The sequence below is a fragment of the Oncorhynchus gorbuscha genome, unplaced genomic scaffold (assembly GCF_021184085.1).
Source record: "Oncorhynchus gorbuscha isolate QuinsamMale2020 ecotype Even-year unplaced genomic scaffold, OgorEven_v1.0 Un_scaffold_2262, whole genome shotgun sequence".
Classification (NCBI taxonomy): domain Eukaryota; kingdom Metazoa; phylum Chordata; class Actinopteri; order Salmoniformes; family Salmonidae; genus Oncorhynchus; species Oncorhynchus gorbuscha.
Window position 1 is genome coordinate 17,404 of NW_025746818.1, and position 27,598 is coordinate 45,001.

Below are 27,598 nucleotides of genomic sequence, written 5' to 3' on the forward strand. Positions count from 1 at the left end.
GTGAGTGTTGTTGATGGATCCTGTGGTGCAATCTGTTCGCGTGTTGTACTTATACAGCAGTATACAGCAATTAGAGGACAAGGTTATGAGTTCAAGCCCCACCAGGAGCAAGTATTCTTCTTGAAGCCTCTGCCTGTCTATTTCTATTCCGGAAAATGATAATTTATTCAATCCATTTAGGAGTACAATTCATCGGTAATAGGGATGTCATTGAGATGACAGGTCAGAGTGCAGGCAGAGATAGAATACAAATTCATAGCCTTCTGTATCACCAGCAATGCAGGGTGGCAAGCCTGCTCGAAATTCCAAGAGGATGGTTGTTTGCGAAGTGAGTTGGTGTTTTGGCAGAGAAAATAAACACCCAACGTGGGGCTCGAACCCACGACCCTGAGATTAAGAGTCTCATGCTCTACCGACTGAGCTAGCCAGGTAACCAGTAGTGATTGTGACTTGGTTCGAATATCGTACATCCCAGTTTCTGCAAAATATGGTGATCAGTGAGTGTTGTTGATGGATCCTGTGGTGCAATCTGTTAGCGTGTTGTACTTATACAGCAGTATACACTAATTCGATGCGAAGGTTATGAGTTCAAGCCCCACCAGGAGCAAGTATTCTTCTTGAAGCCTCTGCCTGTCTATTTCTATTCCGGAAAATGATAATTTATTCAATCCATTTAGGAGTACAATTCATCGGTAATAGGTATGTCATTGAGATGACAGGTCAGAGTGCAGGCAGAGATAGAATACAAATTCATAGCCTTCTGTATCACCAGCAATGCAGGGTGGCAAGCCTGCTCGAAATTCCAAGAGGATGGTTGTTTGCGAAGTGAGTTGGTGTTTTGGCAGAGAAAATAAACACCCAACGTGGGGCTCGAACCCACGACCCTGAGATTAAGAGTCTCATGCTCTACCGACTGAGCTAGCCAGGCACCTCAATAGTGAGTTTGACTTGGTTCGAATATCGTACATCCCAGTTTCTGCAAAATATGGTGATCAGTGAGTGTTGTTGATGGATCCTGTGGTGCAATCTGTTCGCGTGTTGTACTTATACAGCAGTATACAGCAATTAGATGACAAGGTTATGAGTTCAAACCCCACCAGGAGCAAGTATTCTTCTTGAAGTCTCTGCCTGTCTATTTCTATTCCGGAAAATTATAATTTATTCAATCCATTTAGGAGTACAAGTCATCGGTAATCGGTATGTCATTGAGATGACAGGTCAGAGTGCAGGCAGAGATAGAATACAAATTCATAGCCTTCTGTATCACCTGCTATGCAGGGTGGCAAGCCTGCTCGAAATTCCAAGCAGATGGTTTGCGAAGTGAGTTGGTGCTTCGGCAGAGAAAATAATCACCTAACGTGGGGCTCTAACCCACGACCCTGAGATTAAGAGTCTCATGCTCTACCGACTGAGCTAGCCAGGTACCTCTATAGTAATATTGACTTGGTCCGAATATCATACAGCCCCGTTTCTGCAAAATATGGAGTTATGTGAGAGTGTTGGTGATGGATCCTGTGGTGCAATCTGTTAGCGTGTTGTACTTATACAGCAGTATACAGTAATTCGATGCCAAGGTTGAGTTCAAGCCCCACCAGGAGCAAGTATTCTTCTTGAAGCCGCTGCCTGTCTATTTCTTGTCCGGAAAATGATAATTTATTCAATCCATTTAGGAGTACAAGTCATCGGTAATAGTTATGTCATTGAGATGACAGGTGAGAGTGCAGGTAGAGATAGAATACAAATTCATAGCCTTCTGTATCACCAGCAAAACAGGGTGGCAAGCCTGCTCGAAATTCCAAGAGGATGGTTGTTTGCGAAGTGAGTTGGTGCTTTGGCAGAGAAAATAAACACCCAACGTGGGGCTCGAACCCTCTACACTGCGATTAAGAGTCTCATGCTCTACCGACTGAGCTAGCCAGGTACCTCAATAGTGAGTTTGACTTGGTTCGAATATCGTACATCCCAGTTTCTGCAAAATATGGTGATCAGTGAGTGTTGTTGATGGATCCTGTGGTGCAATCTGTTCGCGTGTTGTACTTATACAGCAGTATACAGCAATTAGAGGACAAGGTTATGAGTTCAAGCCCCACCAGGAGCAAGTATTCTTCTTGAAGCCTCTGCCTGTCTATTTCTATTCCGGAAAATTATAATTTATTCAATACATTTAGGAGTACAATTCATCGGTAATAGGGATATCATTGAGATGACAGGTCAGAGTTCAGGCAGAGATAGAATACAAATTCATAGCCTTCTGTATCACCAGCTATGCAGGGTGGCAAGCCTGCTCAAAATTCCAAGCGGATGGCTGTTTACGAAGTGAGTTAGTGCTTCGGCAGAGAAAATAATCACCTAACGTGGGGCTCAAACCCACGTCCCTGAGATTAAGAGTCTCATGCTCTACCAACTGAGCTAGCCAGGCACCTTTATGGTAATATTGACTTGGTTCGAATATCGTACATCGTAGTTTCTGCAAAATATGGTGATCAGTGAGCGTTGTTGATGGATCCTGTGGTGCAATCTGTTCGCGTGTTGTACTTATACAGCAGTATACAGTAATTCGATGCGAAGGTTATGAGTTCAAACCCCACCAGGAGCAAGTATTGTTCTTGAAGCCCCTGCCTGTCCATTTCTATTCCGGAAAATGATAATTTATTCAATCCATTTAGGAGTACAATTCATCGGTAATAGGTATGTCATTGAGATGACAGGTCAGAGTGCAGGCAGAGATAGAATACAAATTCATAGCCTGCTGTATCACCAGCAAAGCAGGGTGTCAAGCCTGCTCGAAATTCCAAGAGGATGGTTGTTTGCGAAGTGAGTTGGTGCTTCGGCAGAGAAAATAATCACCTAACGTGGGGCTCGAACCCACGACCCTGAGATTAAGAGTCTCATGCTCTACCGACTGAGCTAGCCAGGTACCTTAATAGTGAGTTTGACTTGTTTGAATATCGTACATCCCAGTTTCTGCAAAATATGGTGATCAGTGAGTGTTGTTGATGGATCCTGTGGTGCAATCTGTTAGCGTGTTGTACTTATACAGCAGTATACAGTAATTCGATGCAAAGGTTATGAGTTCAAGCCCCACCAGGAGCAAGTATTCTTCTTGAAGCCTCTGCCTGTCTATTTCTATTCCGGAAAATGATAATTTATTCAATCCATTTAGGAGTACAATTCATCGGTAATAGGTATGTCATTGAGATGACAGGTCAGAGTGCAGGCAGAGATAGAATACAAATTCATAGCCTTCTGTATCACCAGCAATGCAGGGTGGCAAGCCTGCTCGAAATTCCAAGAGGATGGTTGTTTGCGAAGTGAGTTGGTGTTTTGGCAGAGAAAATAAACACCCAACGTGGGGCTCGAACCCACGACCCTGAGATTAAGAGTCTCATGCTCTACCGACTGAGCTAGCCAGGTAACCATAGTGATTTGACTTGGTTCGAATATCGTACATCCCAGTTTCTGCAAAATATGGTGATCAGTGAGTGTTGTTGATGGATCCTGTGGTGCAATCTGTTAGCGTGTTGTACTTATACAGCAGTATACACTAATTCGATGCGAAGGTTATGAGTTCAAGCCCCACCAGGAGCAAGTATTCTTCTTGAAGCCTCTGCCTGTCTATTTCTATTCCGGAAAATGATAATTTATTCAATCCATTTAGGAGTACAATTCATCGGTAATAGGGATGTCATTGAGATGACAGGTCAGAGTGCAGGCAGAGATAGAATACAAATTCATAGCCTCGAACCCACGACCCTGAGATTAAGAGTCTCATGCGCTACCGACTGAGCTAGCCAGGTACCTCTATATTAATATTGACTTGGTCCGAATATCATACAGCCACGTTTCTGCCAAATATGGGGTTATGTGAGAGTGTTGTTGATGGATCCTGTGGTGCATTCTGTTACCGTGTTGTACTTGTAAAGCAGTATACAGCAATTCGATGCGAAGGTTATGAGTTCAAGCCCCACCAGGAGCAAGTATTCTACTTGAAGCCTCTGCCTGTCTATTTCTATTCCGGAAAATTATAATTTATTCAATACATTTAGGAGTACAATTCATCGGTAATAGGGATATCATTGAGATGACAGGTCAGAGTTCAGGCAGAGATAGAATACAAATTCATAGCCTTCTGTATCACCAGCTATGCAGGGTGGCAAGCCTGCTCAAAATTCCAAGCGGATGGCTGTTTACGAAGTGAGTTAGTGCTTCGGCAGAGAAAATAATCACCTAACGTGGGGCTCGAACCCACGTCCCTGAGATTAAGAGTCTCATGCTCTACCAACTGAGCTAGCCAGGCACCTTTATGGTAATATTGACTTGGTTCGAATATCGTACATCGTAGTTTCTGCAAAATATGGTGATCAGTGAGCGTTGTTGATGGATCCTGTGGTGCAATCTGTTCGCGTGTTGTACTTATACAGCAGTATACAGTAATTCGATGCGAAGGTTATGAGTTCAAACCCCACCAGGAGCAAGTATTGTTCTTGAAGCCCCTGCCTGTCCATTTCTATTCCGGAAAATGATAATTTATTCAATCCATTTAGGAGTACAATTCATCGGTAATAGGTATGTCATTGAGATGACAGGTCAGAGTGCAGGCAGAGATAGAATACAAATTCATAGCCTGCTGTATCACCAGCAAAGCAGGGTGTCAAGCCTGCTCGAAATTCCAAGAGGATGGTTGTTTGCGAATTGAGTTGGTGCTTCGGCAGAGAAAATAATCACCTAACGTGGGGCTCGAACCCACGACCCTGAGATTAAGAGTCTCATGCTCTACCGACTGAGCTAGCCAGGTACCTCAATAGTGAGTTTGACTTTGTTCGAATATCGTACATCCCAGTTTCTGCAAAATATGGTGATCAGTGAGTGTTGTTGATGGATCCTGTGGTGCAATCTGTTAGCGTGTTGTACTTATATAGCAGTATACACTAATTCGATGCGAAGGTTATGAGTTCAAACCCCACCAGGAGAAAGTATTCTTCTTGAAGCCTCTGCCTGTCTATTTCTATTCCGGAAAATGATAATTTATTCAATCCATTTAGGAGTACAATTCATCGGTAATAGGGATGTCATTGAGATGACAGGTCAGAGTGCAGGCAGAGATAGAATACAAATTCATAGCCTTCTGTATCACCAGCAATGCAGGGTGGCAAGCCTGCTCGAAATTCCAAGAGGATGGTTGTTTGCGAAGTGAGTTGGTGTTTTGGCAGAGAAAATAAAGACCGAACGTGGGGCTCGAACCCACGACCCTGAGATTAAGAGTCTCATGCTCTACCGACTGAGCTAGCCAGGTACCTCTATAGTAATATTGACTTGGTTCGAATATCGTACATCCCAGTTTCTGCAAAATATGGTGATCGGTGAGTGTTGTTGATGGATCCTGTGGTGCAATCTGTTAGCGTGTTGTACTTATACAGCAGTATACACTAATTCGATGCGAAGGTTATGAGTTCAAGCCCCACCAGGAGCAAGTATTCTTCTTGAAGCCTCTGCCTGTCTATTTCTATTCCGGAAAATGATAATTTATTCAATCCATTTAGGAGTACAATTCATCGGTAATAGGGATGTCATTGAGATGACAGGTCAGAGTGCAGGCAGAGATAGAATACAAATTCATAGCCTTCTGTATCACCAGCTATGCAGGGTGGCAAGCCTGCTCAAAATTCCAAGCGGATGGCTGTTTACGAAGTGAGTTAGTGCTTCGGCAGAGAAAATAATCACCTAACGTGGGGCTCGAACCCACGACCCTGAGATTAAGAGTCTCATGCTCTACCGACTGAGCTAGCCAGGCACATTTATGGTAATATTGACTTGGTTCGAATATCGTACATCGTAGTTTCTGCAAAATATGGTGATCAGTGAGCGTTGTTGATGGATCCTGTGGTGCAATCTGTTCGCGTGTTGTACTTATACAGCAGTATACAGTAATTCGATGCGAAGGTTATGAGTTCAAACCCCACCAGGAGCAAGTATTGTTCTTGAAGCCCCTGCCTGTCCATTTCTATTCCGGAAAATGATAATTTATTCAATCCATTTAGGAGTACAATTCATCGGTAATAGGGATGTCATTGAGATGACAGGTCAGAGTGCAGGCAGAGATAGAATACAATTTCATAGCCTTCTGTATCACCAGCTATGCAGGGTGGCAAGCCTGCTTGAAATTCCAAGCGGATGGCTGTTTGCGAAGTGAGTTGGTTCTTCGGCAGAGAAAATAATCACCTAACGTGGGTCTCGAACCCACGACCCTGAGATTAAGAGTCTCATGCTCTACCGACTGAGCTAGCCAGGTACCTCAATAGTGAGTTTGACTTGGTTCGAATATCGTACATCCCAGTTTCTGCAAAATATGGTGATCAGTGAGTGTTGTTGATGGATCCTGTGGTGCAATCTGTTCGCGTGTTGTACTTATACAGCAGTATACAGCAATTAGAGGACAAGGTTATGAGTTCAAGCCCCACCAGGAGCAAGTATTCTTCTTGAAGCCTCTGCCTGTCTATTTCTATTCTGGAAAATGATAATTTATTCAATCCATTTAGGAGTACAATTCATCGGTAATAGGTATGTCATTGAGATGACAGGTCAGAGTGCAGGCAGAGATAGAATACAAATTCATAGCGTTCTGTATCACCAGCAATGCAGGGTGGCAAGCCTGCTCGAAATTCCAAGAGGATGGTTGTTTGCGAAGTGAGTTGGTACTTCGGCAGAGAAAATAATCACCTAACGTGGGGCTCGAACCCACGACCCTGAGATTAAGAGTCTCATGCTCTACCGACTGAGCTAGCCAGGTACCTCAATAGTGAGTTTGACTTGGTTCGAATATCGTACATCCCAGTTTCTGCAAAATATGGTGATCAGTAAGTGTTGTTGATGGATCCTGTGGTGCAATGTGTTAGCGTGTTGTACTTATACAGCAGTATACAGTAATTTGATGCGAAGGTTATGAGTTCAAGCCCCACCAGGAGCAAGTATTCTTCTTGAAGCCTCTGCCTGTCTATTTCTATTCCGGAAAATGATAATTTATTCAATCCATTTAGGAGTACAATTCATCGGTAATAGGTATGTCATTGAGATGACAGGTCAGAGTGCAGGCAGAGATAGAATACAAATTCATAGCATTCTGTATCACCAGCAATGCAGGGTGGCAAGCCTGCTCGAAATTCCAAGAGGATGGTTGTTTGCGAAGTGAGTTGGTTCTTCGGCAGAGAAAATAATCACCTAACGTGGGGCTCGAACCCACGACCCTGAGATTAAGAGTCTCATGCTCTACCGACTGAGCTAGCCAGGTACCTCAATAGTGAGTTTGACTTGGTTCGAATATCGTACATCCCAGTTTCTGCAAAATATGGTGATCAGTGAGTGTTGTTGATGGATCCTGTGGTGCAATCTGTTCGCGTGTTGTACTTATACAGCAGTATACAGCAATTAGAGGACAAGGTTATGAGTTCAAGCCCCACCAGGAGCAAGTATTCTTCTTGAAGCCTCTGCCTGTCTATTTCTATTCCGGAAAATGATAATTTATTCAATCCATTTAGGAGTACAATTCATCGGTAATAGGGATGTCATTGAGATGACAGGTCAGAGTGCAGGCAGAGATAGAATACAAATTCATAGCATTCTGTATCACCAGCAATGCAGGGTGGCAAGCCTGCTCGAAATTCCAAGAGGATGGTTGTTTGCGAAGTGAGTTGGTTCTTCGGCAGAGAAAATAATCACCTAACGTGGGGCTCGAACCCACGACCCTGAGATTAAGAGTCTCATGCTCTACCAACTGAGCTAGCCAGGTACCTCAATAGTGAGTTTGACTTTGTTCGAATATCGTACATCCCAGTTTCTGCAAAATATGGTGATCAGTGAGTGTTGTTGATGGATCCTGTGGTGCAATCTGTTAGCGTGTTGTACTTATATAGCAGTATACACTAATTCGATGCGAAGGTTATGAGTTCAAACCCCACCAGGAGAAAGTATTCTTCTTGAAGCCTCTGCCTGTCTATTTCTATTCCGGAAAATGATAATTTATTCAATCCATTTAGGAGTACAATTCATCGGTAATAGGGATGTCATTGAGATGACAGGTCAGAGTGCAGGCAGAGATAGAATACAAATTCATAGCCTTCTGTATCACCAGCAATGCAGGGTGGCAAGCCTGCTCGAAATTCCAAGAGGATGGTTGTTTGCGAAGTGAGTTGGTGTTTTGGCAGAGAAAATAAACACCCAACGTGGGGCTCGAACCCACGACCCTGAGATTAAGAGTCTCATGCTCTACCGACTGAGCTAGCCAGGTACCTCAATAGTGAGTTTGACTTGGTTCGAATATCGTACATCCCAGTTTCTGCAAAATATGGTGATCAGTGAGTGTTGTTGATGGATCCTGTGGTGCAATCTGTTCGCGTGTTGTACTTATACAGCAGTATACAGCAATTAGAGGACAAGGTTATGAGTTCAAGCCCCACCAGGAGCAAGTATTCTTCTTGAAGCCTCTGCCTGTCTATTTCTATTCTGGAAAATGATAATTTATTCAATCCATTTAGGAGTACAATTCATCGGTAATAGGTATGTCATTGAGATGACAGGTCAGAGTGCAGGCAGAGATAGAATACAAATTCATAGCGTTCTGTATCACCAGCAATGCAGGGTGGCAAGCCTGCTCGAAATTCCAAGAGGATGGTTGTTTGCGAAGTGAGTTGGTACTTCGGCAGAGAAAATAATCACCTAACGTGGGGCTCGAACCCACGACCCTGAGATTAAGAGTCTCATGCTCTACCGACTGAGCTAGCCAGGTACCTCAATAGTGAGTTTGACTTGGTTCGAATATCGTACATCCCAGTTTCTGCAAAATATGGTGATCAGTAAGTGTTGTTGATGGATCCTGTGGTGCAATGTGTTAGCGTGTTGTACTTATACAGCAGTATACAGTAATTTGATGCGAAGGTTATGAGTTCAAGCCCCACCAGGAGCAAGTATTCTTCTTGAAGCCTCTGCCTGTCTATTTCTATTCCGGAAAATGATAATTTATTCAATCCATTTAGGAGTACAATTCATCGGTAATAGGTATGTCATTGAGATGACAGGTCAGAGTGCAGGCAGAGATAGAATACAAATTCATAGCATTCTGTATCACCAGCAATGCAGGGTGGCAAGCCTGCTCGAAATTCCAAGAGGATGGTTGTTTGCGAAGTGAGTTGGTTCTTCGGCAGAGAAAATAATCACCTAACGTGGGGCTCGAACCCACGACCCTGAGATTAAGAGTCTCATGCTCTACCGACTGAGCTAGCCAGGTACCTCAATAGTGAGTTTGACTTGGTTCGAATATCGTACATCCCAGTTTCTGCAAAATATGGTGATCAGTGAGTGTTGTTGATGGATCCTGTGGTGCAATCTGTTCGCGTGTTGTACTTATACAGCAGTATACAGCAATTAGAGGACAAGGTTATGAGTTCAAGCCCCACCAGGAGCAAGTATTCTTCTTGAAGCCTCTGCCTGTCTATTTCTATTCCGGAAAATGATAATTTATTCAATCCATTTAGGAGTACAATTCATCGGTAATAGGGATGTCATTGAGATGACAGGTCAGAGTGCAGGCAGAGATAGAATACAAATTCATAGCATTCTGTATCACCAGCAATGCAGGGTGGCAAGCCTGCTCGAAATTCCAAGAGGATGGTTGTTTGCGAAGTGAGTTGGTTCTTCGGCAGAGAAAATAATCACCTAACGTGGGGCTCGAACCCACGACCCTGAGATTAAGAGTCTCATGCTCTACCAACTGAGCTAGCCAGGTACCTCAATAGTGAGTTTGACTTTGTTCGAATATCGTACATCCCAGTTTCTGCAAAATATGGTGATCAGTGAGTGTTGTTGATGGATCCTGTGGTGCAATCTGTTAGCGTGTTGTACTTATATAGCAGTATACACTAATTCGATGCGAAGGTTATGAGTTCAAACCCCACCAGGAGAAAGTATTCTTCTTGAAGCCTCTGCCTGTCTATTTCTATTCCGGAAAATGATAATTTATTCAATCCATTTAGGAGTACAATTCATCGGTAATAGGGATGTCATTGAGATGACAGGTCAGAGTGCAGGCAGAGATAGAATACAAATTCATAGCCTTCTGTATCACCAGCAATGCAGGGTGGCAAGCCTGCTCGAAATTCCAAGAGGATGGTTGTTTGCGAAGTGAGTTGGTGTTTTGGCAGAGAAAATAAACACCCAACGTGGGGCTCGAACCCACGACCCTGAGATTAAGAGTCTCATGCTCTACCGACTGAGCTAGCCAGGTACCTCAATAGTGAGTTTGACTTTGTTCGAATATCGTACATCCCAGTTTCTGCAAAATATGGTGATCAGTGAGTGTTGTTGATGGATCCTGTGGTGCAATCTGTTAGCGTGTTGTACTTATACAGCAGTATACAGCAATTAGATGACAAGGTTATGAGTTCAAGCCCCACCAGGAGCAAGTATTCTTCTTGAAGCCTCTGCCTGTCTATTTCTATTCCGGAAAATGATAATTTATTCAATCCATTTAGGAGTACAATTCATCGGTAATAGGGATGTCATTGAGATGACAGGTCAGAGTGCAGGCAGAGATAGAATACAAATTCATAGCCTTCTGTATCACCAGCAATGCAGGGTGGCAAGCCTGCTCGAAATTCCAAGAGGATGGTTGTTTGCGAAGTGAGTTGGTGTTTTGGCAGAGAAAATAAACACCCAACGTGGGGCTCGAACCCACGACCCTGAGATTAAGAGTCTCATGCTCTACCGACTGAGCTAGCCAGGTAACCAGTAGTGATTGTGACTTGGTTCGAATATCGTACATCCCAGTTTCTGCAAAATATGGTGATCAGTGAGTGTTGTTGATGGATCCTGTGGTGCAATCTGTTAGCGTGTTGTACTTATACAGCAGTATACACTAATTCGATGCAAAGGTTATGAGTTCAAGCCCCACCAGGAGCAAGTATTCTTCTTGAAGCCTCTGCCTGTCTATTTCTATTCCGGAAAATGATAATTTATTCAATCCATTTAGGAGTACAATTCATCGGTAATAGGTATGTCATTGAGATGACAGGTCAGAGTGCAGGCAGAGATAGAATACAAATTCATAGCCTTCTGTATCACCAGCAATGCAGGGTGGCAAGCCTGCTCGAAATTCCAAGAGGATGGTTGTTTGCGAAGTGAGTTGGTGTTTTGGCAGAGAAAATAAACACCCAACGTGGGGCTCGAACCCACGACCCTGAGATTAAGAGTCTCATGCTCTACCGACTGAGCTAGCCAGGTAACCAGTAGTGATTGTGACTTGGTTCGAATATCGTACATCCCAGTTTCTGCAAAATATGGTGATCAGTGAGTGTTGTTGATGGATCCTGTGGTGCAATCTGTTAGCGTGTTGTACTTATACAGCAGTATACACTAATTCGATGCGAAGGTTATGAGTTCAAGCCCCACCAGGAGCAAGTATTCTTCTTGAAGCCTCTGCCTGTCTATTTCTATTCCGGAAAATGATAATTTATTCAATCCATTTAGGAGTACAATTCATCGGTAATAGGGATGTCATTGAGATGACAGGTCAGAGTGCAGGCAGAGATAGAATACAAATTCATAGCCTTCTGTATCACCAGCAATGCAGGGTGGCAAGCCTGCTCGAAATTCCAAGAGGATGGTTGTTTGCGAAGTGAGTTGGTGCTTCGGCAGAGAAAATAATCACCTAACGTGGGGCTCGAACCCACGACCCTGAGATTAAGAGTCTCATGCTCTACCGACTGAGCTAGCCAGGTACCTCAATAGTGAGTTTGACTTGGTTCGAATATCGTACATCCCAGTTTCTGCAAAATATGGTGATCAGTGAGTGTTGTTGATGGATCCTGTGGTGCAATCTGTTCGCGTGTTGTACTTATACAGCAGTATACAGCAATTAGATGACAAGGTTATGAGTTCAAGCCCCACCAGGAGCAAGTATTCTTCTTGAAGCCTCTGCCTGTCTATTTCTATTCCGGAAAATGATAATTTATTCAATCCATTTAGGAGTACAATTCATCGGTAATAGGTATGTCATTGAGATGACAGGTCAGAGTGCAGGCAGAGATAGAATACAAATTCATAGCCTTCTGTATCGCCAGCAATGCAGGGTGGCAAGCCTGCTCGAAATTCCAAGAGGATGGTTGTTTGCGAAGTGAGTTGGTGTTTTGGCAGAGAAAATAAACACCCAACGTGGGGCTCGAACCCACAACCCTGAGATTAAGAGTCTCATGCTCTACCGACTGAGCTAGCCAGGTACCTCAATAGTGAGTTTGACTTGGTTCGAATATCGTACATCCCAGTTTCTGCAAAATATGGTGATCAGTGAGTGTTGTTGATGGATCCTGTGGTGCAATCTGTTAGCGTGTTGTACTTATACAGCAGCATACAGTAATTTGATGCGAAGGTTATGAGTTCAAGACCCACCAGGAGCAAGTATTCTTTTTGAAGCCTCTGCCTGTCTATTTCTATTCTGGAAAATGATAATTTATTCAATCCATTTAGGAGTACAATTCATCGGTAATAGGGATGTCATTGAGATGACAGGTCAGAGTGCAGGCAGAGATAGAATACAAATTCATAGCCTTCTGTATCACCAGCAATGCAGGGTGGCAAGCCTGCTCGAAATTCCAAGAGGATGGTTGTTTGCGAAGTGAGTTGGTGTTTTGGCAGAGAAAATAAACACCCAACGTGGGGCTCGAACCCACGACCCTGAGATTAAGAGTCTCATGCTCTACCAACTGAGCTAGCCAGGTAACCAGTAGTGATTGTGACTTGGTTCGAATATCGTACATCCCAGTTTCTGCAAAATATGGTGATCAGTGAGTGTTGTTGATGGATCCTGTGGTGCAATCTGTTAGCGTGTTGTACTTATACAGCAGTATACAGTAATTCGATGCCAAGGTTGAGTTCAAGCCCCACCAGGAGCAAGTATTCTTCTTGAAGCCGCTGCCTGTCTATTTCTTGTCCGGAAAATGATAATTTATTCAATCCATTTAGGAGTACAAGTCATCGGTAATAGGTATGTCATTGAGATGACAGGTGAGAGTGCAGGTAGAGATAGAATACAAATTCATAGCCTTCTGTATCACCAGCAAAACAGGGTGGCAAGCCTGCTCGAAATTCCAAGAGGATGGTTGTTTGCGAAGTGAGTTGGTGCTTTGGCAGAGAAAATAAACACCCAACGTGGGGCTCAAACCCTCTACACTGAGATTAAGAGTCTCATGCTCTACCGACTGAGCTAGCCAGGTACCTCAATAGTGAGTTTGACTTGGTTCGAATATCGTACATCCCAGTTTCTGCAAAATATGGTGATCAGTGAGTGTTGTTGATGGATCCTGTGGTGCAATCTGTTCGCGTGTTGTACTTATACAGCAGTATACAGCAATTAGAGGACAAGGTTATGAGTTCAAGCCCCACCAGGAGCAAGTATTCTTCTTGAAGCCTCTGCCTGTCTATTTCTATTCCGGAAAATAATCATTTATTCAATCCATTTAGGAGTACAATTCATCGGTAATAGGTATGTCATTGAGATGACAGGTCAGAGTGCAGGCAGAGATAGAATACAAATTCATAGCCTTCTGTATCACCAGCAAAGCAGGGTGGCAAGCCTGCTCGAAATTCCAAGAGGATGGTTGTTTGCGAAGTGAGTTGGTGCTTTGGCAGAGAAAATAAACACCCAACGTGGGGCTCGAACCCACGACCGTGAGATTAAGAGTCTCATGCTCTACCGACTGAGCTAGCCAGGTACCTCAATAGTGAGTTTGACTTGGTTCGAATATCGTACATCCCAGTTTCTGCAAAATATGGTGATCAGTGAGTGTTGTTGATGGATCCTGTGGTGCAATCTGTTCGCGTGTTGTACTTATACAGCAGTATACAGCAATTAGAGGACAAGGTTATGAGTTCAAGCCCCACCAGGAGCAAGTATTATTCTTGAAGCCTCTGCCTGTCTATTTCTATTCCGGAAAATGATAATTTATTCAATCCATTTAGGAGTACAATTCATCGGTAATAGGTATGTCATTGAGATGACAGGTCAGAGTGCAGGCAGAGATAGAATACAAATTCATAGCCTTCTGTATCACCAGCAATGCAGGGTGGCAAGCCTGCTCGAAATTCCAAGAGGATGGTTGTTTGCGAAGTGAGTTGGTGTTTTGGCAGAGAAAATAAACACCCAACGTGGGGCTCGAACCCACGACCCTGAGATTAAGAGTCTCATGCTCTACCGACTGAGCTAGCCAGGTACCTCAATAGTGAGTTTGACTTGGTTCGAATATCGTACATCCCAGTTTCTGCAAAATATGGTGATCAGTGAGTGTTGTTGATGGATCCTGTGGTGCAATCTGTTCGCGTGTTGTACTTATACAGCAGTATACAGCAATTAGAGGACAAGGTTATGAGTTCAAGCCCCACCAGGAGCAAGTATTCTTCTTGAAGCCTCTGCCTGTCTATTTCTATTCCGGAAAATGATAATTTATTCAATCCATTTAGGAGTACAATTCATCGGTAATAGGTATGTCATTGAGATGACAGGTCAGAGTGCAGGCAGAGATAGAATACAAATTCATAGCCTGCTGTATCACCAGCAAAGCAGGGTGTCAAGCCTGCTCGAAATTCCAAGAGGATGGTTGTTTGCGAAGTGAGTTGGTGCTTGGCAGAGAAAATAATCACCTAACATGGGGCTCGAACCCCGACCCTGAGATTAAGAGTCTCATGCTCTACCGACTGAGCTAGCCAGGTACCTCAATAGTGAGTTTGACTTGGTTCGAATATCGTACATCCCAGTTTCTGCAAAATATGGTGATCAGTGAGTGTTGTTGATGGATCCTGTGGTGCAATCTGTTAGCGTGTTGTACTTATACAGCAGTATACAGTAATTCGATGCCAAGGTTGAGTTCAAGCCCCACCAGGAGCAAGTATTCTTCTTGAAGCCGCTGCCTGTCTATTTCTTGTCCGGAAAATGATAATTTATTCAATCCATTTAGGAGTACAAGTCATCGGTAATAGGTATGTCATTGAGATGACAGGTGAGAGTGCAGGTAGAGATAGAATACAAATTCATAGCCTTCTGTATCACCAGCAAAACAGGGTGGCAAGCCTGCTCGAAATTCCAAGAGGATGGTTGTTTGCGAAGTGAGTTGGTGCTTTGGCAGAGAAAATAAACACCCAACGTGGGGCTCGAACCCTCTACACTGCGATTAAGAGTCTCATGCTCTACCGACTGAGCTAGCCAGGTACCTCAATAGTGAGTTTGACTTGGTTCGAATATCGTACATCCCAGTTTCTGCAAAATATGGTGATCAGTGAGTGTTGTTGATGGATCCTGTGGTGCAATCTGTTCGCGTGTTGTACTTATACAGCAGTATACAGCAATTAGAGGACAAGGTTATGAGTTCAAGCCCCACCAGGAGCAAGTATTCTTCTTGAAGCCTCTGCCTGTCTACTTCTATTCCGGAAAATAATCATTTATTCAATCCATTTAGGAGTACAATTCATCGGTAATAGGTATGTCATTGAGATGACAGGTCAGAGTGCAGGCAGAGATAGAATACAAATTCATAGCCTTCTGTATCACCAGCAAAGCAGGGTGGCAAGCCTGCTCGAAATTCCAAGAGGATGGTTGTTTGCGAAGTGAGTTGGTGCTTTGGCAGAGAAAATAAACACCCAACGTGGGGCTCGAACCACGACCGTGAGATTAAGAGTCTCATGCTCTACCGACTGAGCTAGCCAGGTACCTCAATAGTGAGTTTGACTTGGTTCGAATATCGTACATCCCAGTTTCTGCAAAATATGGTGATCAGTGAGTGTTGTTGATGGATCCTGTGGTGCAATCTGTTCGCGTGTTGTACTTATACAGCAGTATACAGCAATTAGAGGACAAGGTTATGAGTTCAAGCCCCACCAGGAGCAAGTATTATTCTTGAAGCCTCTGCCTGTCTATTTCTATTCCGGAAAATGATAATTTATTCAATCCATTTAGGAGTACAATTCATCGGTAATAGGTATGTCATTGAGATGACAGGTCAGAGTGCAGGCAGAGATAGAATACAAATTCATAGCCTTCTGTATCACCAGCAATGCAGGGTGGCAAGCCTGCTCGAAATTCCAAGAGGATGGTTGTTTGCGAAGTGAGTTGGTGTTTTGGCAGAGAAAATAAACACCCAACGTGGGGCTCGAACCCACGACCCTGAGATTAAGAGTCTCATGCTCTACCGACTGAGCTAGCCAGGTACCTCAATAGTGAGTTTGACTTGGTTCGAATATCGTACATCCCAGTTTCTGCAAAATATGGTGATCAGTGAGTGTTGTTGATGGATCCTGTGGTGCAATCTGTTAGCGTGTTGTACTTATACAGCAGTATACAGCAATTAGAGGACAAGGTTATGAGTTCAAGCCCCACCAGGAGCAAGTATTCTTCTTGAAGCCTCTGCCTGTCTATTTCTATTCCGGAAAATGATAATTTATTCAATCCATTTAGGAGTACAATTCATCGGTAATAGGTATGTCATTGAGATGACAGGTCAGAGTGCAGGCAGAGATAGAATACAAATTCATAGCCTGCTGTATCACCAGCAAAGCAGGGTGTCAAGCCTGCTCGAAATTCCAAGAGGATGGTTGTTTGCGAAGTGAGTTGGTGCTTTGGCAGAGAAAATAATCACCTAACGTGGGGCTCGAACCCACGACCCTGAGATTAAGAGTCTCATGCTCTACCGACTGAGCTAGCCAGGTACCTCAATAGTGAGTTTGACTTGGTTCGAATATCGTACATCCCAGTTTCTGCAAAATATGGTGATCAGTGAGTGTTGTTGATGGATCCTGTGGTGCAATCTGTTAGCGTGTTGTACTTATACAGCAGTATACAGTAATTCGATGCCAAGGTTGAGTTCAAGCCCCACCAGGAGCAAGTATTCTTCTTGAAGCCGCTGCCTGTCTATTTCTTGTCCGGAAAATGATAATTTATTCAATCCATTTAGGAGTACAAGTCATCGGTAATAGGTATGTCATTGAGATGACAGGTGAGAGTGCAGGTAGAGATAGAATACAAATTCATAGCCTTCTGTATCACCAGCAAAGCAGGGTGGCAAGCCTGCTCGAAATTCCAAGAGGATGGTTGTTTGCGAAGTGAGTTGGTGCTTTGGCAGAGAAAATAAACACCCAACGTGGGGCTCGAACCCTCTACACTGCGATTAAGAGTCTCATGCTCTACCGACTGAGCTAGCCAGGTACCTCAATAGTGAGTTTGACTTGGTTCGAATATCGTACATCCCAGTTTCTGCAAAATATGGTGATCAGTGAGTGTTGTTGATGGATCCTGTGGTGCAATCTGTTCGCGTGTTGTACTTATACAGCAGTATACAGCAATTAGAGGACAAGGTTATGAGTTCAAGCCCCACCAGGAGCAAGTATTCTTCTTGAAGCCTCTGCCTGTCTACTTCTATTCCGGAAAATAATCATTTATTCAATCCATTTAGGAGTACAATTCATCGGTAATAGGTATGTCATTGAGATGACAGGTCAGAGTGCAGGCAGAGATAGAATACAAATTCATAGCCTTCTGTATCACCAGCAAAGCAGGGTGGCAAGCCTGCTCGAAATTCCAAGAGGATGGTTGTTTGCGAAGTGAGTTGGTGCTTTGGCAGAGAAAATAAACACCCAACGTGGGGCTCGAACCCACGACCCTGAGATTAAGAGTCTCATGCTCTACCGACTGAGCTAGCCAGGTACCTCAATAGTGAGTTTGACTTGGTTCGAATATCGTACATCCCAGTTTCTGCAAAATATGGTGATCAGTGAGTGTTGTTGATGGATCCTGTGGTGCAATCTGTTAGCGTGTTGTACTTATACAGCAGTATACAGCAATTAGAGGACAAGGTTATGAGTTCAAGCCCCACCAGGAGCAAGTATTCTTCTTGAAGCCTCTGCCTGTCTATTTCTATTCCGGAAAATGATAATTTATTCAATCCATTTAGGAGTACAATTCATCGGTAATAGGTATGTCATTGAGATGACAGGTCAGAGTGCAGGCAGAGATAGAATACAAATTCATAGCCTTCTGTATCACCAGCAATGCAGGGTGGCAAGCCTGCTCGAAATTCCAAGAGGATGGTTGTTTGCGAAGTGAGTTGGTGTTTTGGCAGAGAAAATAAACACCCAAAGTGGGGCTCGAACCCACGACCCTGAGATTAAGAGTCTCATGCTCTACCGACTGAGCTAGCCAGGTACCTCAATAGTGAGTTTGACTTGGTTCGAATATCGTACATCCCAGTTTCTGCAAAATATGGTGATCAGTGAGTGTTGTTGATGGATCCTGTGGTGCAATCTGTTAGCGTGTTGTACTTATACAGCAGTATACACTAATTCGATGCGAAGGTTATGAGTTCAAGCCCCACCAGGAGCAAGTATTCTTCTTGAAGCCTCTGCCTGTCTATTTCTATTCCGGAAAATGATAATTTATTCAATCCATTTAGGAGTACAATTCATCGGTAATAGGGATGTCATTGAGATGACAGGTCAGAGTGCAGGCAGAGATAGAATACAAATTCATAGCCTCGAACCCACGACCCTGAGATTAAGAGTCTCATGCGCTACCGACTGAGCTAGCCAGGTACCTCTATATTAATATTGACTTGGTCCGAATATCATACAGCCACGTTTCTGCCAAATATGGGGTTATGTGAGAGTGTTGTTGATGGATCCTGTGGTGCATTCTGTTACCGTGTTGTACTTGTAAAGCAGTATACAGCAATTCGATGCGAAGGTTATGAGTTCAAGCCCCACCAGGAGCAAGTATTCTACTTGAAGCCTCTGCCTGTCTATTTCTATTCCGGAAAATTATAATTTATTCAATACATTTAGGAGTACAATTCATCGGTAATAGGGATATCATTGAGATGACAGGTCAGAGTTCAGGCAGAGATAGAATACAAATTCATAGCCTTCTGTATCACCAGCTATGCAGGGTGGCAAGCCTGCTCAAAATTCCAAGCGGATGGCTGTTTACGAAGTGAGTTAGTGCTTCGGCAGAGAAAATAATCACCTAACGTGGGGCTCGAACCCACGTCCCTGAGATTAAGAGTCTCATGCTCTACCAACTGAGCTAGCCAGGCACCTTTATGGTAATATTGACTTGGTTCGAATATCGTACATCGTAGTTTCTGCAAAATATGGTGATCAGTGAGCGTTGTTGATGGATCCTGTGGTGCAATCTGTTCGCGTGTTGTACTTATACAGCAGTATACAGTAATTCGATGCGAAGGTTATGAGTTCAAACCCCACCAGGAGCAAGTATTGTTCTTGAAGCCCCTGCCTGTCCATTTCTATTCCGGAAAATGATAATTTATTCAATCCATTTAGGAGTACAATTCATCGGTAATAGGTATGTCATTGAGATGACAGGTCAGAGTGCAGGCAGAGATAGAATACAAATTCATAGCCTGCTGTATCACCAGCAAAGCAGGGTGTCAAGCCTGCTCGAAATTCCAAGAGGATGGTTGTTTGCGAATTGAGTTGGTGCTTCGGCAGAGAAAATAATCACCTAACGTGGGGCTCGAACCCACGACCCTGAGATTAAGAGTCTCATGCTCTACCGACTGAGCTAGCCAGGTACCTTAATAGTGAGTTTGACTTTGTTCGAATATCGTACATCCCAGTTTCTGCAAAATATGGTGATCAGTGAGTGTTGTTGATGGATCCTGTCGTGCAATCTGTTAGCGTGTTGTACTTATATAGCAGTATACACTAATTCGATGCGAAGGTTATGAGTTCAAACCCCACCAGGAGAAAGTATTCTTCTTGAAGCCTCTGCCTGTCTATTTCTATTCCGGAAAATGATAATTTATTCAATCCATTTAGGAGTACAATTCATCGGTAATAGGGATGTCATTGAGATGACAGGTCAGAGTGCAGGCAGAGATAGAATACAAATTCATAGCCTTCTGTATCACCAGCAATGCAGGGTGGCAAGCCTGCTCGAAATTCCAAGAGGATGGTTGTTTGCGAAGTGAGTTGGTGTTTTGGCAGAGAAAATAAACACCCAACGTGGGGCTCGAACCCACGACCCTGAGATTAAGAGTCTCATGCTCTACCGACTGAGCTAGCCAGGTAACCAGTAGTGATTGTGACTTGGTTCGAATATCGTACATCCCAGTTTCTGCAAAATATGGTGATCAGTGAGTGTTGTTGATGGATCCTGTGGTGCAATCTGTTAGCGTGTTGTACTTATACAGCAGTATACACTAATTCGATGCAAAGGTTATGAGTTCAAGCCCCACCAGGAGCAAGTATTCTTCTTGAAGCCTCTGCCTGTCTATTTCTATTCCGGAAAATGATAATTTATTCAATCCATTTAGGAGTACAATTCATCGGTAATAGGGATGTCATTGAGATGACAGGTCAGAGTGCAGGCAGAGATAGAATACAAATTCATAGCCTTCTGTATCACCAGCAATGCAGGGTGGCAAGCCTGCTCGAAATTCCAAGAGGATGGTTGTTTGCGAAGTGAGTTGGTGTTTTGGCAGAGAAAATAATCACCTAACGTGGGGCTCGAACCCACGACCCTGAGATTAAGAGTCTCATGCTCTACCGACTGAGCTAGCCAGGTACCTCAATAGTGAGTTTGACTTGGTTCGAATATCGTACATCCCAGTTTCTGCAAAATATGGTGATCAGTGAGTGTTGTTGATGGATCCTGTGGTGCAATCTGTTAGCGTGTTGTACTTATACAGCAGTATACACTAATTAGATGACAAGGTTATGAGTTCAAGCCCCACCAGGAGCAAGTATTCTTCTTGAAGCCTCTGCCTGTCTATTTCTATTCCGGAAAATGATAATTTATTCAATCCATTTAGGAGTACAATTCATCGGTAATAGGGATGTCATTGAGATGACAGGTCAGAGTGCAGGCAGAGATAGAATACAAATTCATAGCCTTCTGTATCACCAGCAATGCAGGGTGGCAAGCCTGCTCGAAATTCCAAGAGGATGGTTGTTTGCGAAGTGAGTTGGTGTTTTGGCAGAGAAAATAAACACCCAACGTGGGGCTCGAACCCACGACCCTGAGATTAAGAGTCTCATGCTCTACCGACTGAGCTAGCCAGGTACCTCAATAGTGAGTTTGACTTGGTTCGAATATCGTACATCCCAGTTTCTGCAAAATATGGTGATCAGTGAGTGTTGTTGATGGATCCTGTGGTGCAATCTGTTCGCGTGTTGTACTTATACAGCAGTATACAGCAATTAGATGGACAAGGTTATGAGTTCAAGCCCCACCAGGAGCAAGTATTCTTCTTGAAGCCTCTGCCTGTCTATTTCTATTCCGGAAAATGATAATTTATTCAATCCATTTAGGAGTACAATTCATCGGTAATAGGTATGTCATTGAGATGACAGGTCAGAGTGCAGGCAGAGATAGAATACAAATTCATAGCCTTCTGTATCACCAGCAATGCAGGGTGGCAAGCCTGCTCGAAATTCCAAGAGGATGGTTGTTTGCGAAGTGAGTTGGTGTTTTGGCAGAGAAAATAAACACCCAACGTGGGGCTCGAACCCACGACCCTGAGATTAAGAGTCTCATGCTCTACCGACTGAGCTAGCCAGGTACCTCAATAGTGAGTTTGACTTTGTTCGAATATCGTACATCCCAGTTTCTGCAAAATATGGTGATCAGTGAGTGTTGTTGATGGATCCTGTGGTGCAATCTGTTCGCGTGTTGTACTTATACAGCAGTATACAGCAATTAGATGACAAGGTTATGAGTTCAAGCCCCACCAGGAGCAAGTATTCTTCTTGAAGCCTCTGCCTGTCTATTTCTATTCCGGAAAATGATAATTTATTCAATCCATTTAGGAGTACAATTCATCGGTAATAGGTATGTCATTGAGATGACAGGTCAGAGTGCAGGCAGAGATAGAATACAAATTCATAGCCTTCTGTATCACCAGCAATGCAGGGTGGCAAGCCTGCTCGAAATTCCAAGAGGATGGTTGTTTGCGAAGTGAGTTGGTGTTTTGGCAGAGAAAATAAACACCCAACGTGGGGCTCGAACCCACGACCCTGAGATTAAGAGTCTCATGTCTACCGACTGAGCTAGCCAGGTACCTCAATAGTGAGTTTGACTTGGTTCGAATATCGTACATCCCAGTTTCTGCAAAATATGGTGATCAGTGAGTGTTGTTGATGGATCCTGTGGTGCAATCTGTTCGCGTGTTGTACTTATACAGCAGTATACACTAATTCGATGCGAAGGTTATGAGTTCAAGCCCCACCAGGAGCAAGTATTCTTCTTGAAGCCTCTGCCTGTCTATTTCTATTCCGGAAAATGATAATTTATTCAATCCATTTAGGAGTACAATTCATCGGTAATAGGTATGTCATTGAGATGACAGGTCAGAGTGCAGGCAGATATAGAATACAAATTCATAGCCTTCTGTATCACCAGCAATGCAGGGTGGCAAGCCTGCTCGAAATTCCAAGAGGATGGTTGTTTGCGAAGTGAGTTGGTGTTTTGGCAGAGAAAATAAACACCCAACGTGGGGCTCGAACCCACGACCCTGAGATTAAGAGTCTCATGCTCTACCGACTGAGCTAGCCAGGTACCTCAATAGTGAGTTTGACTTGGTTCGAATATCGTACATCCCAGTTTCTGCAAAATATGGTGATCAGTGAGTGTTGTTGATGGATCCTGTGGTGCAATCTGTTCGCGTGTTGTACTTATACAGCAGTATACAGCAATTAGAGGACAAGGTTATGAGTTCAAGCCCCACCAGGAGCAAGTATTCTTCTTGAAGCCTCTGCCTGTCTATTTCTATTCCGGAAAATGATAATTTATTCAATCCATTTAGGAGTACAATTCATCGGTAATAGGTATGTCATTGAGATGACAGGTCAGAGTGCAGGCAGAGATAGAATACAAATTCATAGCCTGCTGTATCACCAGCAAAGCAGGGTGTCAAGCCTGCTCGAAATTCCAAGAGGATGGTTGTTTGCGAATTGAGTTGGTGCTTCGGCAGAGAAAATAATCACCTAACATGGGGCTCGAACCCACGACCCTGAGATTAAGAGTCTCATGCTCTACCGACTGAGCTAGCCAGGTACCTCAATAGTGAGTTTGACTTTGTTCGAATATCGTACATCCCAGTTTCTGCAAAATATGGTGATCAGTGAGTGTTGTTGATGGATCCTGTGGTGCAATCTGTTAGCGTGTTGTACTTATATAGCAGTATACACTAATTCGATGCGAAGGTTATGAGTTCAAGCCCCACCAGGAGCAAGTATTCTTCTTGAAGCCTCTGCCTGTCTATTTCTATTCCGGAAAATGATAATTTATTCAATCCATTTAGGAGTACAATTCATCGGTAATAGGGATGTCATTGAGATGACAGGTCAGAGTGCAGGCAGAGATAGAATACAAATTCATAGCCTCGAACCCACGACCCTGAGATTAAGAGTCTCATGCGCTACCGACTGAGCTAGCCAGGTACCTCTATATTAATATTGACTTGGTCCGAATATCATACAGCCACGTTTCTGCCAAATATGGGGTTATGTGAGAGTGTTGTTGATGGATCCTGTGGTGCATTCTGTTACCGTGTTGTACTTGTAAAGCAGTATACAGCAATTCGATGCGAAGGTTATGAGTTCAAGCCCCACCAGGAGCAAGTATTCTACTTGAAGCCTCTGCCTGTCTATTTCTATTCCGGAAAATTATAATTTATTCAATACATTTAGGAGTACAATTCATCGGTAATAGGGATATCATTGAGATGACAGGTCAGAGTTCAGGCAGAGATAGAATACAAATTCATAGCCTTCTGTATCACCAGCTATGCAGGGTGGCAAGCCTGCTCAAAATTCCAAGCGGATGGCTGTTTACGAAGTGAGTTAGTGCTTCGGCAGAGAAAATAATCACCTAACGTGGGGCTCGAACCCACGTCCCTGAGATTAAGAGTCTCATGCTCTACCAACTGAGCTAGCCAGGCACCTTTATGGTAATATTGACTTGGTTCGAATATCGTACATCGTACATCGTAGTTTCTGCAAAATATGGTGATCAGTGAGCGTTGTTGATGGATCCTGTGGTGCAATCTGTTCGCGTGTTGTACTTATACAGCAGTATACAGTAATTCGATGCGAAGGTTATGAGTTCAAACCCCACCAGGAGCAAGTATTGTTCTTGAAGCCCCTGCCTGTCCATTTCTATTCCGGAAAATGATAATTTATTCAAGCCATTTAGGAGTACAATTCATCGGTAATAGGTATGTCATTGAGATGACAGGTCAGAGTGCAGGCAGAGATAGAATACAAATTCATAGCCTGCTGTATCACCAGCAAAGCAGGGTGTCAAGCCTGCTCGAAATTCCAAGAGGATGGTTGTTTGCGAATTGAGTTGGTGCTTCGGCAGAGAAAATAATCACCTAACGTGGGGCTCGAACCCACGACCCTGAGATTAAGAGTCTCATGCTCTACCGACTGAGCTAGCCAGGTACCTCAATAGTGAGTTTGACTTTGTTCGAATATCGTACATCCCAGTTTCTGCAAAATATGGTGATCAGTGAGTGTTGTTGATGGATCCTGTGGTGCAATCTGTTAGCGTGTTGTACTTATATAGCAGTATACACTAATTCGATGCGAAGGTTATGAGTTCAAACCCCACCAGGAGAAAGTATTCTTCTTGAAGCCTCTGCCTGTCTATTTCTATTCCGGAAAATGATAATTTATTCAATCCATTTAGGAGTACAATTCATCGGTAATAGGGATGTCATTGAGATGACAGGTCAGAGTGCAGGCAGAGATAGAATACAAATTCATAGCCTTCTGTATCACCAGCAATGCAGGGTGGCAAGCCTGCTCGAAATTCCAAGAGGATGGTTGTTTGCGAAGTGAGTTGGTGTTTTGGCAGAGAAAATAAACACCCAATGTGGGGCTCGAACCCACGACCCTGAGATTAAGAGTCTCATGCTCTACCGACTGAGCTAGCCAGGTAACCAGTAGTGATTGTGACTTGGTTCGAATATCGTACATCCCAGTTTCTGCAAAATATGGTGATCAGTGAGTGTTGTTGATGGATCCTGTGGTGCAATCTGTTAGCGTGTTGTACTTATACAGCAGTATACACTAATTCGATGCAAAGGTTATGAGTTCAAGCCCCACCAGGAGCAAGTATTCTTCTTGAAGCCTCTGCCTGTCTATTTCTATTCCGGAAAATGATAATTTATTCAATCCATTTAGGAGTACAATTCATCGGTAATAGGGATGTCATTGAGATGACAGGTCAGAGTGCAGGCAGAGATAGAATACAAATTCATAGCCTTCTGTATCACCAGCAATGCAGGGTGGCAAGCCTGCTCGAAATTCCAAGAGGATGGTTGTTTGCGAAGTGAGTTGGTGTTTTGGCAGAGAAAATAATCACCTAACGTGGGGCTCGAACCCACGACCCTGAGATTAAGAGTCTCATGCTCTACCGACTGAGCTAGCCAGGTACCTCAATAGTGAGTTTGACTTTGTTCGAATATCGTACATCCCAGTTTCTGCAAAATATGGTGATCAGTGAGTGTTGTTGATGGATCCTGTGGTGCAATCTGTTAGCGTGTTGTACTTATACAGCAGTATACAGCAATTAGATGACAAGGTTATGAGTTCAAGCCCCACCAGGAGCAAGTATTCTTCTTGAAGCCTCTGCCTGTCTATTTCTATTCCGGAAAATGATAATTTATTCAATCCATTTAGGAGTACAATTCATCGGTAATAGGGATGTCATTGAGATGACAGGTCAGAGTGCAGGCAGAGATAGAATACAAATTCATAGCCTTCTGTATCACCAGCAATGCAGGGTGGCAAGCCTGCTCGAAATTCCAAGAGGATGGTTGTTTGCGAAGTGAGTTGGTGTTTTGGCAGAGAAAATAAACACCCAACGTGGGGCTCGAACCCACGACCCTGAGATTAAGAGTCTCATGCTCTACCGACTGAGCTAGCCAGGTACCTCAATAGTGAGTTTGACTTGGTTCGAATATCGTACATCCCAGTTTCTGCAAAATATGGTGATCAGTGAGTGTTGTTGATGGATCCTGTGGTGCAATCTGTTAGCGTGTTGTACTTATACAGCAGTATACAGCAATTAGAGGACAAGGTTATGAGTTCAAGCCCCACCAGGAGCAAGTATTCTTCTTGAAGCCTCTGCCTGTCTATTTCTATTCCGGAAAATGATAATTTATTCAATCCATTTAGGAGTACAATTCATCGGTAATAGGTATGTCATTGAGATGACAGGTCAGAGTGCAGGCAGAGATAGAATACAAATTCATAGCCTTCTGTATCACCAGCAATGCAGGGTGGCAAGCCTGCTCGAAATTCCAAGAGGATGGTTGTTTGCGAAGTGAGTTGGTGTTTTGGCAGAGAAAATAAACACCCAACGTGGGGCTCGAACCCACGACCCTGAGATTAAGAGTCTCATGCTCTACCGACTGAGCTAGCCAGGTACCTCAATAGTGAGTTTGACTTGTTCGAATATCGTACATCCCAGTTTCTGCAAAATATGGTGATCAGTGAGTGTTGTTGATGGATCCTGTGGTGCAATCTGTTCGCGTGTTGTACTTATACAGCAGTATACAGCAATTAGAGGACAAGGTTATGAGTTCAAGCCCCACCAGGAGCAAGTATTCTTCTTGAAGCCTCTGCCTGTCTATTTCTATTCCGGAAAATGATAATTTATTCAATCCATTTAGGAGTACAATTCATCGGTAATAGGTATGTCATTGAGATGACAGGTCAGAGTGCAGGCAGAGATAGAATACAAATTCATAGCCTGCTGTATCACCAGCAAAGCAGGGTGTCAAGCCTGCTCGAAATTCCAGGAGGATGGTTGTTTGCGAATTGAGTTGGTGCTTCGGCAGAGAAAATAATCACCTAACGTGGGGCTCGAACCCACGACCCTGAGATTAAGAGTCTCATGCTCTACCGACTGAGCTAGCCAGGTACCTCAATAGTGAGTTTGACTTTGTTCGAATATCGTACATCCCAGTTTCTGCAAAATATGGTGATCAGTGAGTGTTGTTGATGGATCCTGTGGTGCAATCTGTTAGCGTGTTGTACTTATATAGCAGTATACACTAATTCGATGCGAAGGTTATGAGTTCAAACCCCACCAGGAGAAAGTATTCTTCTTGAAGCCTCTGCCTGTCTATTTCTATTCCGGAAAATGATAATTTATTCAATCCATTTAGGAGTACAATTCATCGGTAATAGGGATGTCATTGAGATGACAGGTCAGAGTGCAGGCAGAGATAGAATACAAATTCATAGCCTTCTGTATCACCAGCAATGCAGGGTGGCAAGCCTGCTCGAAATTCCAAGAGGATGGTTGTTTGCGAAGTGAGTTGGTGTTTTGGCAGAGAAAATAAACACCCAACGTGGGGCTCGAACCCACGACCCTGAGATTAAGAGTCTCATGCTCTACCGACTGAGCTAGCCAGGTAACCAGTAGTGATTGTGACTTGGTTCGAATATCGTACATCCCAGTTTCTGCAAAATATGGTGATCAGTGAGTGTTGTTGATGGATCCTGTGGTGCAATCTGTTAGCGTGTTGTACTTATACAG

At 43.6% G+C, this 27,598-nt stretch overlaps 37 non-coding genes across 37 annotated transcripts; all 37 read right to left on the bottom strand.

Moving 5' to 3' along the window:
- Positions 1 to 358: 358 nt before the first annotated feature.
- Positions 359 to 431, bottom strand: trnak-cuu. Its single transcript has one exon. It is a non-coding gene; the product is annotated as a tRNA-Lys (tRNA).
- Positions 432 to 855: 424 nt separating this feature from the next.
- trnak-cuu lies at positions 856 to 928 on the bottom strand. The gene has a single exon. It is a non-coding gene; the product is annotated as a tRNA-Lys (tRNA).
- A 1,916-nt stretch (positions 929 to 2,844) lies between these two features.
- trnak-cuu lies at positions 2,845 to 2,917 on the bottom strand. Its single transcript has one exon. It is a non-coding gene; the product is annotated as a tRNA-Lys (tRNA).
- A 424-nt stretch (positions 2,918 to 3,341) lies between these two features.
- Positions 3,342 to 3,414, bottom strand: trnak-cuu. Its single transcript has one exon. It is a non-coding gene; the product is annotated as a tRNA-Lys (tRNA).
- Positions 3,415 to 4,224: 810 nt separating this feature from the next.
- Positions 4,225 to 4,297, bottom strand: trnak-cuu. The gene has a single exon. It is a non-coding gene; the product is annotated as a tRNA-Lys (tRNA).
- Positions 4,298 to 4,722: 425 nt separating this feature from the next.
- On the bottom strand, positions 4,723 to 4,795 carry trnak-cuu. Its single transcript has one exon. It is a non-coding gene; the product is annotated as a tRNA-Lys (tRNA).
- A 923-nt stretch (positions 4,796 to 5,718) lies between these two features.
- Positions 5,719 to 5,791, bottom strand: trnak-cuu. Its single transcript has one exon. It is a non-coding gene; the product is annotated as a tRNA-Lys (tRNA).
- A 923-nt stretch (positions 5,792 to 6,714) lies between these two features.
- trnak-cuu lies at positions 6,715 to 6,787 on the bottom strand. The gene has a single exon. It is a non-coding gene; the product is annotated as a tRNA-Lys (tRNA).
- A 425-nt stretch (positions 6,788 to 7,212) lies between these two features.
- Positions 7,213 to 7,285, bottom strand: trnak-cuu. The gene has a single exon. It is a non-coding gene; the product is annotated as a tRNA-Lys (tRNA).
- A 425-nt stretch (positions 7,286 to 7,710) lies between these two features.
- On the bottom strand, positions 7,711 to 7,783 carry trnak-cuu. The gene has a single exon. It is a non-coding gene; the product is annotated as a tRNA-Lys (tRNA).
- A 425-nt stretch (positions 7,784 to 8,208) lies between these two features.
- On the bottom strand, positions 8,209 to 8,281 carry trnak-cuu. The gene has a single exon. It is a non-coding gene; the product is annotated as a tRNA-Lys (tRNA).
- A 425-nt stretch (positions 8,282 to 8,706) lies between these two features.
- On the bottom strand, positions 8,707 to 8,779 carry trnak-cuu. Its single transcript has one exon. It is a non-coding gene; the product is annotated as a tRNA-Lys (tRNA).
- Positions 8,780 to 9,204: 425 nt separating this feature from the next.
- trnak-cuu lies at positions 9,205 to 9,277 on the bottom strand. Its single transcript has one exon. It is a non-coding gene; the product is annotated as a tRNA-Lys (tRNA).
- Positions 9,278 to 9,702: 425 nt separating this feature from the next.
- On the bottom strand, positions 9,703 to 9,775 carry trnak-cuu. The gene has a single exon. It is a non-coding gene; the product is annotated as a tRNA-Lys (tRNA).
- A 425-nt stretch (positions 9,776 to 10,200) lies between these two features.
- On the bottom strand, positions 10,201 to 10,273 carry trnak-cuu. The gene has a single exon. It is a non-coding gene; the product is annotated as a tRNA-Lys (tRNA).
- A 425-nt stretch (positions 10,274 to 10,698) lies between these two features.
- trnak-cuu lies at positions 10,699 to 10,771 on the bottom strand. The gene has a single exon. It is a non-coding gene; the product is annotated as a tRNA-Lys (tRNA).
- A 424-nt stretch (positions 10,772 to 11,195) lies between these two features.
- trnak-cuu lies at positions 11,196 to 11,268 on the bottom strand. Its single transcript has one exon. It is a non-coding gene; the product is annotated as a tRNA-Lys (tRNA).
- Positions 11,269 to 11,692: 424 nt separating this feature from the next.
- On the bottom strand, positions 11,693 to 11,765 carry trnak-cuu. Its single transcript has one exon. It is a non-coding gene; the product is annotated as a tRNA-Lys (tRNA).
- A 923-nt stretch (positions 11,766 to 12,688) lies between these two features.
- On the bottom strand, positions 12,689 to 12,761 carry trnak-cuu. Its single transcript has one exon. It is a non-coding gene; the product is annotated as a tRNA-Lys (tRNA).
- A 1,418-nt stretch (positions 12,762 to 14,179) lies between these two features.
- On the bottom strand, positions 14,180 to 14,252 carry trnak-cuu. The gene has a single exon. It is a non-coding gene; the product is annotated as a tRNA-Lys (tRNA).
- A 1,914-nt stretch (positions 14,253 to 16,166) lies between these two features.
- Positions 16,167 to 16,239, bottom strand: trnak-cuu. Its single transcript has one exon. It is a non-coding gene; the product is annotated as a tRNA-Lys (tRNA).
- A 425-nt stretch (positions 16,240 to 16,664) lies between these two features.
- Positions 16,665 to 16,737, bottom strand: trnak-cuu. The gene has a single exon. It is a non-coding gene; the product is annotated as a tRNA-Lys (tRNA).
- Positions 16,738 to 17,658: 921 nt separating this feature from the next.
- trnak-cuu lies at positions 17,659 to 17,731 on the bottom strand. The gene has a single exon. It is a non-coding gene; the product is annotated as a tRNA-Lys (tRNA).
- Positions 17,732 to 19,042: 1,311 nt separating this feature from the next.
- On the bottom strand, positions 19,043 to 19,115 carry trnak-cuu. The gene has a single exon. It is a non-coding gene; the product is annotated as a tRNA-Lys (tRNA).
- A 425-nt stretch (positions 19,116 to 19,540) lies between these two features.
- trnak-cuu lies at positions 19,541 to 19,613 on the bottom strand. Its single transcript has one exon. It is a non-coding gene; the product is annotated as a tRNA-Lys (tRNA).
- Positions 19,614 to 20,038: 425 nt separating this feature from the next.
- On the bottom strand, positions 20,039 to 20,111 carry trnak-cuu. Its single transcript has one exon. It is a non-coding gene; the product is annotated as a tRNA-Lys (tRNA).
- A 424-nt stretch (positions 20,112 to 20,535) lies between these two features.
- On the bottom strand, positions 20,536 to 20,608 carry trnak-cuu. The gene has a single exon. It is a non-coding gene; the product is annotated as a tRNA-Lys (tRNA).
- Positions 20,609 to 21,033: 425 nt separating this feature from the next.
- On the bottom strand, positions 21,034 to 21,106 carry trnak-cuu. The gene has a single exon. It is a non-coding gene; the product is annotated as a tRNA-Lys (tRNA).
- Positions 21,107 to 21,532: 426 nt separating this feature from the next.
- Positions 21,533 to 21,605, bottom strand: trnak-cuu. The gene has a single exon. It is a non-coding gene; the product is annotated as a tRNA-Lys (tRNA).
- A 922-nt stretch (positions 21,606 to 22,527) lies between these two features.
- Positions 22,528 to 22,600, bottom strand: trnak-cuu. The gene has a single exon. It is a non-coding gene; the product is annotated as a tRNA-Lys (tRNA).
- A 1,311-nt stretch (positions 22,601 to 23,911) lies between these two features.
- On the bottom strand, positions 23,912 to 23,984 carry trnak-cuu. The gene has a single exon. It is a non-coding gene; the product is annotated as a tRNA-Lys (tRNA).
- A 432-nt stretch (positions 23,985 to 24,416) lies between these two features.
- On the bottom strand, positions 24,417 to 24,489 carry trnak-cuu. The gene has a single exon. It is a non-coding gene; the product is annotated as a tRNA-Lys (tRNA).
- A 922-nt stretch (positions 24,490 to 25,411) lies between these two features.
- trnak-cuu lies at positions 25,412 to 25,484 on the bottom strand. The gene has a single exon. It is a non-coding gene; the product is annotated as a tRNA-Lys (tRNA).
- A 425-nt stretch (positions 25,485 to 25,909) lies between these two features.
- trnak-cuu lies at positions 25,910 to 25,982 on the bottom strand. The gene has a single exon. It is a non-coding gene; the product is annotated as a tRNA-Lys (tRNA).
- A 425-nt stretch (positions 25,983 to 26,407) lies between these two features.
- Positions 26,408 to 26,480, bottom strand: trnak-cuu. Its single transcript has one exon. It is a non-coding gene; the product is annotated as a tRNA-Lys (tRNA).
- A 424-nt stretch (positions 26,481 to 26,904) lies between these two features.
- Positions 26,905 to 26,977, bottom strand: trnak-cuu. Its single transcript has one exon. It is a non-coding gene; the product is annotated as a tRNA-Lys (tRNA).
- A 425-nt stretch (positions 26,978 to 27,402) lies between these two features.
- Positions 27,403 to 27,475, bottom strand: trnak-cuu. Its single transcript has one exon. It is a non-coding gene; the product is annotated as a tRNA-Lys (tRNA).
- Positions 27,476 to 27,598: the final 123 nt, after the last annotated feature.